The following is an 8,483-nucleotide window of genomic DNA, read 5'->3' on the forward strand; positions in this document are numbered from 1 at the left end:
GTAAAGGGACCGAGAGAAAGTGACAAAGAAAGAGAGGGAGAAAGAGAGTGACAAAGAAAGAGAGAGAGAAAGAGAGAGAGAGAGAGACAAAGAAAGAGAGAGATAGAGAGAGAGAGAGAGAGAGAGAGAGAGAGAGAGAGAGAGAGAGAGACCGGTAAAGGGACCGAGAGAAAGTGACAAAGAGAGAGAGAGAGACCGGTAAAGGGACCGAGAGAAAGTGACAAAGAGAGAGAGAGAGGTAAAGGGACCGAGAGAAAGTGAGAGAGAGAGGTAAAGGGACCGAGAGAAAGTGAGAGAGAGAGAGAGAGAGAGAGAGAGAGAGAGAGAGAGAGAGAGAGAGAGAGAGAGAGAGAGAGAGAGAGAGAGAGAGAGAGAGAGAGAGAGAGAGATAGATAGATAGATAGATAGATAGATAGATAGATAGATAGATAGATAGATAGATAGATAGATAGATAGAGACAGAGACAGAGACAGAGACAGAGACAGAGACAGACACAGACACAGACACAGAGACAGAGAAGAAGTTGATCTGTTGAAGCTTGTGTCCATCCCCTGTCCGTAGAGGTCAGCCAGCCAGTTCATGCCTTTGAGCTGGTAGCCCTTCAGATGGGGGATGTCCTACCCGGCCTGGATAGAAGGGTTAGACAGGCTGTAGCTCTCCCCGAACCCTGACCCTGGATAGAAGGGTTAGACAGGCTGTAGCTCTCCCCGAACCCTGACCCCCCCACTGGCCTGGTGGAGGGAGGCACAGCGACTGTCCTTAGCCTCCTCGTCAAAGAGACGCGTCTAGAGGGAGAAAGAGGGGACAATCTGCATTGAGAATGCTGTGTTTATGTCTGTCAGTGGCGGCTGGTGGGACGAGCTATAGGAGGACGGAGTCATTGTAATGGATGGAATGGAATAAATGGAACAGAGTCAAACGTGGTTTCCATATGTTTGATACCGTTCCATTAATTCCATTCTAGCCATTACAAATTCTAGCCATTACAATGAGCCCGTCCCCCTTATATCTCCTCCCACCGGTCTCCTCTGGTCTACGTGGGTCATCATTATGGACCTCATGATGATGGAGTGTTGGGGTACTGCTGGTACTTACTCTGGCCTGATGTATCTCATAGGCCTCTTTAGCGTTCCTTGTAGTATTCACCATCTGAGATGGACAACAATTCAACACCATGACAACTGAACTTAATTGCACTAAAACAGTAATGTACCTCTTCACAATCAAGCACACAAGAAGAAACCACTTGAGGTCCAAGCAATCATGATTGGATTTGACTATTGAGATGCAGATTAAGTAACCTGAATGTGTCATTTAGAATGATAAAGTAACAATCATTACTGTAGTCATCCTGTCCAACGTTGAACGTCACCCCTCCCCCGACGTCCATCTGCTTGTGAGAGGAGGTATCATCCAGCTTGTCCTGTCCCTCCTCGTCGTCTCCCTCCGCCCCAGGACCCTTGCCCCCCCCCATGAAGTGGGCGTACAGCTCCGTCTGGGTGATCAGGAAGTTCAGCTTACGCTGCTGACGCTTCGCCTGGGAGGGAGAGAAGTAGAGATGTGAGGGTTGTCCTATGACACTGAGGTAAGTTTTATGGTGTATTATGGAATTAAGCAAACGTTCATTTTACAGGCCAGCTGTTTTACAGGCCACCTCGGTTATTGTACTGGTGTACTGCCTGTTTAGGAGCTCACTGAGTAAACCCTGTGTGACATATAGAGGTCAGTATAACTATTGTTTGTATAGTAGGTTGTGCTCCCCCCAGTCTGACCTCTCTCATCTCCTCGTCCAGCTTGCGTTGTTCCAGAGCCTCTTCCTTCTCAGCTCTCTTCCTGTGTTCCTTCTCCGTTCCTTCTCATATTTCTTCCAGTAGAGCGTCATCTCCTTGGTCGGTCTCCTGGCCCGGGGGAAGGGTCTCCTTACAGTCCTTCTGGGCTTGAACGGCTGCCCTACACACCTCACGCATACACTGGTGAGCCAGCTGGAGATGGGGAGAACAGATACATTAAATACACAGATACTGTACTCACTACTGAGGAAAAATACACATCGCATGCATTACCTTTTTGCCATTGGTTAGGACAACGTTGTTGGCTGATGCTTTTTTGCTTGAATGCCTGAGGAAAGATAAGGCAATTATGAATACATTACTCTATTATCATTAATAAAACCAATTCAACATTCTCTACATTTAATCTACTATGAACTTTAGCCCCTCCAAGAAATCCACAAAGCATCCAAGAGCAGGAGTGCTGATCTAGGTTCATGTCCACCAGTCCATATAAAGAGGAGTGCTGATCTAGTCCACCAGTCCATATAAAGGAGTGCTGATCTAGTCCACCAGTCCATATAAAGAGGAGTGCTGATCTAGTCCACCAGTCCATATAAAGAGGAGTGCTGATCTAGTCCACCAGTCCATATAAAGAGGAGTGCTGATCTAGTCCACCAGTCCATATAAAGAGGAGTGCTGATCTAGTCCACCAGTCCATATAAAGAGGAGTGCTGATCTAGTCCACCAGTCCATATAAAGAGGAGTGCTGATCTAGTCCACCAGTCCATATAAAGGAGTGCTGATCTAGTCCACCAGTCCATATAAAGAGGAGTGCTGATCTAGTCCACCAGTCCATATAAAGAGGAGTGCTGATCTAGTCCACCAGTCCATATAAAGGAGTGCTGATCTAGTCCACCAGTCCATATAAAGAGGAGTGCTGATCTAGTCCACCAGTCCATATAAAGAGGAGTGCTGATCTAGTCCACCAGTCCATATAAAGAGGAGTGCTGATCTAGTCCACCAGTCCATATAAAGAGGAGTGCTGATCTAGTCCACCAGTCCATATAAAGAGGAGTGCTGATCTAGTCCACCAGTCCATATAAAGAGGAGTGCTGATCTAGTCCACCAGTCCATATAAAGAGGAGTGCTGATCTAGTCCACCAGTCCATATAAAGAGGAGTGCTGATCTAGTCCACCAGTCCATATAAAGAGGAGTGCTGATCTAGTCCACCAGTCCATATAAAGAGGAGTGCTGATCTAGTCCACCAGTCCATATAAAGAGGAGTGCTGATCTAGTCCACCAGTCCATATAAAGAGGAGTGCTGATCTAGTCCACCAGTCCATATAAAGAGGAGTGCTGATCTAGTCCACCAGTCCATATAAAGAGGAGTGCTGATCTAGTCCACCAGTCCATATAAAGAGGAGTGCTGATCTAGTCCACCAGTCCATATAAAGAGGAGTGCTGATCTAGTCCACCAGTCCATATAAAGAGGAGTGCTGATCTAGTCCACCAGTCCATATAAAGAGGAGTGCTGATCTAGTCCACCAGTCCATATAAAGAGGAGGGCTGATCTAGTCCACCAGTCCATATAAAGAGGAGTGCTGATCTAGTCCACCAGTCCATATAAAGAGGAGTGCTGATCTAGTCCACCAGTCCATATAAAGAGGAGTGCTGATCTAGTCCACCAGTCCATATAAAGAGGAGTGCTGATCTAGTCCACCAGTCCATATAAAGAGGAGTGCTGATCTAGTCCACCAGTCCATATAAAGAGGAGTGCTGATCTAGTCCACCAGTCCATATAAAGAGGAGTGCTGATCTAGTCCACCAGTCCATATAAAGAGGAGTGCTGATCTAGTCCACCAGTCCATATAAAGAGGAGGGCTGATCTAGTCCACCAGTCCATATAAAAGGCAAAACTGATCCTAGATCAGCAGTTCTACTCTGAGATGCTTTTTGTATACGGGACCGGAGGAGAGTTCACAACAACTCACAGATTCACAAAGACCTACATCCACTCCTACATTTATCACCATGACTCTTACAGCCCTCTCAGACTACACTACCCAGCGTACCTTGGGGCACTCCTTCTTGCCGATGGTGAGCCAGACTTTGCGGCGTCGTGCGCTCAGCTGCTCAACAGTAAGGTGCTTCTTCTTCAACATGGGGAGAGGGGCATCATGGGAGAACTTGGCAAAGATCTTAGTGACACACGGACGTCCCTCGCCCAAAAACTCCCCCTCTCCTGTCTTCTTCTTCTTCTTCTTCGACTGAGAGACGGAGGGGATGTGGGGACGGACATCAATGAGAGGAAAACCTCAAACATTTTCCATGCTGTTAGTAAACCGATTCACTAGCAGCAGTAGTGGAATCTGTATTATTGCCAAAAGGTAAATTGGTTTGTGGCCATTAGTCATCCATGAAAAAGGACACTCATTCAACAAATGAATGCAAGATAAAATATAAATAAACTATATTTCTCATGTTTCCTATCATTCTTACCTTTGAATTTCTTCTACTCGTTGATCTTCTTCTACTTGGAGCCCAGCAGGTGGCGCTGCTGTTCATAGAAGAGGTTCTGGGAGGAGAGCAAAAAAGTATTTGATCCCCTGCTGATTTTGTACGTTTGCCCACTGACAAAGACATGATCAGTCTATAATTTTAATGGTAGGTTTATTTGAACAGTGAGAGACAGAATAACAACAAAAAAATCCACAAAAACACATGTCAGAAATGATATAAATTGATTTGCATTTTAATGAGGGAAATAAGTATTTGACCCCTCTGCAAAACATGACTTAGTACTTGGTGGCAAAACCCTTGTTGGCAATCACAGAGGTCAGACGTTTCTTGTAGTTGGCCACCAGGTTTGCACACATCTAAGGAGGGATTTTGTCCCACTCCTCTTTGAAGATCTTCTCCAAGTCATTAAGGTTTCGAGGCTGACGTTTGGCAACTCGAACCTTCAGCTCCCTCCACAGATTTTCTATGGGATTAAGGTCTGGAGACTGGCTAGGCCACTCCAGGACCTTAATGTGCTTCTTCTTGAGCCACTCCTTTGTTGCCTTGGCCGTGTGTTTTGGGTCATTGTCATGCTGGAATACCCATCCACGACCCATTTTCAATGCCCTGGCTGAGGGAAGGAGGTTCTCACCCAAGATTTGACGGTACATGGCCCCGTCCATCGTCCCGTAGATGCGGTGAAGTTGTCCTGTCCCATTAGCAGAAAAACACCCCCAAAGCATAATGTTTCCACCTCCATGTTTGACGGTGGGGATGGTGTTCTTGGGGTCATATGCAGCATTCCTCCTCCTCCAAACACGGCGAGTAGAGTTGATGGCAAAGAGCTCCATTTTGGTCACGTCTGACCACAACACTTTCACCCAGTTCTCCTCTGAATCATTCAGATGTTCATTGGCAAACTTCAGATGGGCCTGTATATGTGCTTTCTTGAGCAGGGGGACCTTGCAGGCGCTGCAGGATTTCAGTCCTTCACGGCGTAGTGTGTTACCAATTGTTTTCTTGGTGACTATGGTCCCAGCTGCCTTGAGATCATTGACAAGATCCTCCCGTGTAGTTCTGGGCTGATTCCTCACCGTTCTCATGATCATTGCAACTCCACGAGGTGAGATCTTGCATGGAGCCCCGGCCGAGGGAGATTGACACGTCTTTTGTGTTTCTTCCATTTGCGAATAATCGCACCAACTGTTGTCACCTTCTCACCAAGCTGCTTGGCGATGGTCTTGTAGCCCATTCCAGCCTTGTGTAGGTCTACAATCTTGTCCCTGACATCCTTGGAGAGCAATTTGGTCTTGGCCATGGTGGAGAGTTTGGAATCTGATTGATTGATTGCTTCTGTGGACAGGTGTCTTTTATACAGGTAACAAACTGAGATTAGAAGCACTCCCTTTAAGAGTGTGCTCCTAATCTCAGCTCGTTACCTGTATAAAAGACACCTGGGAGCCAGAAATCTTTCTGATTGAGAGGGGGTCAAATACTTATTTCCCTCATTAAAATGCAAATCAATTTATAACATTTTTGACATGTGTTTCTCTGGATTTGTTGTTGTTATTCTGTCTCTCACTGTTCAAATAAACCTACCATTAAAATTATAGACTGATAATTTCTTTGTCAGTGGGCAAACATACAAAATCAGCAGGGGATCAAATACATTTTCCCCTCACTGTATACAGTATTCTAGAGATAGCCTTACTGAGCCAGGAAGAGTATCTGTTGTGAACAGAGACCAAATATTGTACACAGGCTGGCCTAGACTAGGTATATGTCAGATAGAAGGATATGCACTGTTTAAAATAAAATGCCAAAAAAATCATTGTGTGGAAGTTATGCCAAAAATAAATAAAAATGGAAAACTTGTAGGGAATAGATGTGTAAAGATAATGGATATGAAACTAGCCAAACGGAAAAGGAATCGGGAAAGAATAAAATATAGAATAAAAAAGCAGGTACCATTGGAAACAGCTCGAACTAGTATTTTTATTCCAGCCCAAGAAATGACAGCAACAGAAACTCAAAAGATCCGTTTCAATACGGAGGATCAAACATCTGCCAGAACTATCCCTCTGTGGGTGGGCTAATCATCAAACAATGGGAGAAGCAATCTGGGATGAATACGGCTGTAAAATAGAAATTGGCAAGGGAAACACTACTTGGGAAAGTACCTTAGAGGAGTTGACACAAGAGAATGATGCAAAATATGTTTTGGAAAATGGTCAGCACTAAATGGTCAGAAGGGAACAATATAACAACGATTGATATTACTCCTAATTCCACACGTCAGCCTAGACAGGAAAGAAAAATAGGGACAGATAATGCAACCATGGCAATCACCCAAGGACCGTCAATTAGTGTAACAACTAAACCAATAATGACAAAATTAGAAACAACAGAATCAACTGGGTTCTTTCAAAATGTCTGGGAGTCTTTGACTAATTGGGGAAACCAGGAAAATAAACAATCTAGCTCAGCCCCAGCAGTAATACCGGAAATAATGAAAGCACCAACAAAGCTAAGGAGACTATGGGAGGGAGCATTACAAAATGATTGGTACAGATGGGCACAGTATTCTGCTAAAGTAATTAATAAGATAACGGATTGTCTAGTATGCTCCCCCTCCCCCATTAAAGGAACTGATGGTAATACCAAGTCCACATAGCCACAGGGACTGTGCTAACTTTAAACGAAACTTCTGTCATCTCAAAAGATCAGAGAGACCTTATTGCCCTGCAGAATGCTTATCCTTCTTAGGAAGTCCTGACCATCACAAATACTACAATCAAACAAGATGGAGGAAGTGGTGTAAAAAATGTGATGTCAGAATAGAACCAAGAAAAATGGAAACACCTGAGAAATATTGGATAGATTATGAGCAGAAGTATGAATGCTATAACAAAACAAACGGGGAACATGATTTGGGAAACTGTATGGGAAAGTGTGAGACCACATGGCATTTAAAAAATCATATGTCTTGGAATGCAGACACTCCTCGAAGAGCAATCTATCAGGCGGCAGGGTCAAGCACTGGAGTGATAGTTACTAATGGAGGGCCTGGTGACCCTGGAGAATGCGAGAAGCAAACACCATCACTGCCACTGATCTCTCCTTATGAGGAGCAATCGGTGGCAGTGGCAGATTTCTTTTGGGTATGTGGAGAACAAAGAATTAGAGCCACTTTGCCTAGAGGATGGATGGGAATATGTGCTAGAGTACAAATGCTTCAGGAAGTAGTTATATCAGAATGGGAGGTAGTAAAAACAACAAACCAGGACACACAGAATAACAATAAAAGGGTAAAAAGAGCGTATGAACATGACCCCAATGTATATTTAGATGCAATAGGTCAACCCAGAGGAATTCCAAATGAATATAAGGCAAGAGATGAAATTAAAGCAGGATTTGAATCAATATTTGTCTGGATATCACCTAACAAAAACCTAGAATGGATCAATTATATTTACTATAATCAACAAAGGTTTATTAATTACACAGACTCTGCGTTAACAGCTCTGGGAGAGCAAGTACAGGCTACAAGTAGAATGGCATGGCAGAATAGGCAGGCTTTAAACTGGCTGTTGGCAGAAAAAGGTGGAGTTTGTGTTATGTTTGGGGATGAATGTTGTACCTTTATTCCCAATAATACTGCTCCGGGTGGTTCATTCACTGAAGCAATGAATAAGCTCAAAGGACTACGAAAAGAAGTTAAGGACAATGCTGGGCATGACGCTCACACTTGGGATTGGATGGACTTCACTTTGGGAAAGTGGGGAGCAATGTTTACAAAAATGGCAATTATGATAGGCATAGCACTTGTAGTAATGGGAATGGTATTTTGTTGTGTACTGCCTTTGTTGAAATCACTTTTGATCCAAACCACAGTAAAGCAAATGACTGTAGAGACAATTGTTTAATAAGTCAACCAAAGAAATACACCCTGTTCAGGGAGCTCCAGGACAGTATGTTAATGAATATGGAAAGCCCTGTAGTATTAAAGGTGGACCAATGGACTGCCCATTTGGGAATCCTGAATGTCTGTATGGTGTTGTCCCTGGGGGTGGATGGGCCTGTCATGGTTACAAAGCTCAACAACAACAATTGGAGGTTAGCTTAGAGGGAAACCTTCCGGACCTGAACCCAGTACCCGACTGGGCTCCTCGTCCTCATCGTGATGGGTCAGACAATGAGGAAGATACAT

At 44.3% G+C, this 8,483-nt stretch overlaps 1 pseudogene across 1 annotated transcript in view; it reads right to left on the reverse strand.

Moving 5' to 3' along the window:
• The window catches only part of LOC311108079 (chromatin-remodeling ATPase INO80-like), a 64,674-nt pseudogene extending 56,191 nt beyond the window's left edge, over positions 1-8,483 (reverse strand). The window contains exons 1-7 of the transcript in view: positions 8,430-8,483; positions 3,847-4,041; positions 2,065-2,119; positions 1,774-1,983; positions 1,343-1,538; positions 1,097-1,150; positions 553-786 (exon numbers count right to left, since the gene is read on the reverse strand). The product of the transcript in view is annotated as a chromatin-remodeling ATPase INO80-like (transcript). The remainder of the gene's footprint in view (positions 1-552; positions 787-1,096; positions 1,151-1,342; positions 1,539-1,773; positions 1,984-2,064; positions 2,120-3,846; positions 4,042-8,429) is intronic.

Source organism: Coregonus lavaretus, assembly GCF_964263955.1.
Source record: "Coregonus lavaretus genome assembly, chromosome: 33".
Lineage (NCBI taxonomy): Eukaryota > Metazoa > Chordata > Actinopteri > Salmoniformes > Salmonidae > Coregonus > Coregonus lavaretus.